This window comes from Saccopteryx leptura, chromosome 5, assembly GCF_036850995.1.
Source record: "Saccopteryx leptura isolate mSacLep1 chromosome 5, mSacLep1_pri_phased_curated, whole genome shotgun sequence".
Classification (NCBI taxonomy): Eukaryota; Metazoa; Chordata; class Mammalia; order Chiroptera; family Emballonuridae; genus Saccopteryx; species Saccopteryx leptura.
The window spans coordinates 149,607,877-149,610,380 of record NC_089507.1 but is presented as its reverse complement, the minus strand read 5'-3'; positions in this window follow the sequence as shown (position 1 = coordinate 149,610,380).

Below are 2,504 nucleotides of genomic sequence, written 5' to 3'. Positions count from 1 at the left end.
CACTGCCATCTAATTTAAGAAGCTTTTCTTACCCCCGAAGAGGCTCTGTACCTACAAGCCTACAAGCAGTCATTCTCCATTACCCCCTGCCCCCTGCCCCAGCAACTGCTAGCCTTTCTGTCTCTATGCCTTGGCCTAGTGCAGACATTCCCTATAAATTAAGTCACACAATATCGGTGGCTTTTTGTTTCGGGCTTCTTTCTCTGAGCATAATGTTTTCAAGGCTCATCCATGTTGTTGCGTGGATCAGTCCTTCATCCCTTTTTCTGAACAAAAATTTCCCATTATGTAGCCATATACCCCTCCATGTTCAGAGCTGCAGTCTTCACAATTGCTTCAACATGGATGCAACCCAAGGCTCCACTGACAAGTGAAGGGATAATCAACATGGGATGTTACTCAGCCTTAAGAAGAAGGAAATTCTGAAATACTGTATGTTGCAACATGGGTGAGCCCTGAGGAAGACATCATGCCAAGTGAAGTAAGCCAGGCACAGAAGGACAAATCACATATGATTCCATGTATACGAGGTGGTTCCCAGAGCGGTGAAAAGTTGTAGAGACAGAACGTAGCCTGAGGGTCACCAGGGACTGGTGGTGGGAAGTGGAAAGTTACTGTTTGATGGGGACAAAGTTTTACAAGGTGAAGAGAGTCTGGAGATGATGCTGGCGACGGCCTCATGGTGTTGTAAATGTAGTTACTACCACTGAACTGTGCACTTAAAATGGTAAAGATGGTAACTTTTATGTGTATTTTACTGTAATAAAAAAAAAACTGGAGAAGAAACTTCGAGGGGAATTTGGCAGAGTCGCCACCAGTGAAGTGAGGGAAAGAAGTGGTGACGTTGAACTTGTCGTGTTACCTGTCTCGTTTTAACTCAGCCAGACTGTGGACGGTGGCTGCTTTCGGTGAGGAGGACCAGGTGTCATGTTGACATCTTGTGTTCTGGGTAATTTCTGTTATGCCAAGAAACACGTGTCCACAGAGCTTATCTGTTACAAGCGCAATTTTGCAGTCTTTTTCTACGGGCGGTGTTCACACGGCAGTGATACTGGAGAAAACGTGCTTTAAAAATTCATTATTATGAAGCCTTTGCGATGCTCTCTGGCTCATCGCCGAAGCCAGCAGTCTGTTCGCTCCCGTGTGCCCTGTGCTTTGATGCCAGCGGCTCTGTGCCACTGGAAGCAGAGCAGCTCTCTTCTGTCCTGTATCCAGCTCCAAAGAAAGCAGTGGTGAATTGGGTTTATTCCTTTGGTGGCTGTTGAAGCAATACCCTGGGACTATTGAATTCATTCTGGTGCTGCCCGACACATCCACAGAACTGAGGAACCACCACTGAAAAAATACAAGCTTGTGATTGCCTTAATTGCCCATCTGAGAGGCTCTTCCATGCCTGGATAGTTAACAAAAACAAAAACAAAAACCAGCCTGCTGGTAATTAGAAGATAGGTGACTGGTGAGCTTTCTGGGGCGAGCAGGGAGGTGATGGAGAAGGAAAACGCACATGGTGGGGTCTCCCATGTGATAGCTAGCATCCCCCAGCCCACTTGGGGCCCCTTTTAGTCTAAGACATGTTGTTAAGATTGTGGGTCCCATATATTTCTATACAGCAATGGGAAAAAGAAAAGGAAACAGGTAACTTTGGGGTTTGGCGACAACAAAATGCCTCTGCAATCATTGTATATTTCAAGAGGGTTGCACAGAAAAAGGCAATTCGGTTTGATATTTTCACTTTTTTATTTTTTAAGTTTTCCATTGATTTGGGAGAAGGGGGGAGGGAGGGAGAGAGAGAGAGAGAGAGAGAGAGAAACTTCAACTTGTTCCACTCGGCTGTTCCATCTAGTTGTGCACTTGTTGAATGCTTCTCGTAGGAAACTGTGACCTAGGTGTATGGGAATGATGCTCTATCCACTGAGCAGCCTGGCCAGGGGTTGCGCGTTTTCCCTTAAACTTTGAACACTCTCTCTTGCTCAGGGATCTGGAATTTTAAGTGGGCTAACCAAACTTGACGTGAACATTTTGCGACTTCACTAGTAAGTTTTGACAAAGGCCTAAAGGACATGAATTGAAATTGCAGCTAGGCATGGCATGACCGATCTCAGAGATGTTGGGGGAATTTTTAGAGATTAGAGGAAGATCAAACCCAGACGTGAGAGTAAGCATTTAGCAAAAATGACCCAAAAGCCCAGTGGCATTAGTCCGTGTTATAGACTGAATGTGTGTGTCCCTCTCAGACTCATTTTGAAATCCTAAGCACCCCGGCAACCCTGCTTCACCCAGCCATCAGCGGCTTAGCCGACCCTCACCCTTCCTCCCTGCCAGGAGATGACAGTCACACAAGGCTCAGAGTTCTTCTAAGTGGGAAGTCGGGGTCTTGCTCCTGATGATCTGGGAAATGTCTGCGGAGCCTCCTTTTGCCTCGGCGTGCCCAGCGCTGCGCCCTCTACTTCGTCTGGCTTGCACACTTTCAGTTTCCAATAAGACAGTTCTGGACCTTAACTGGG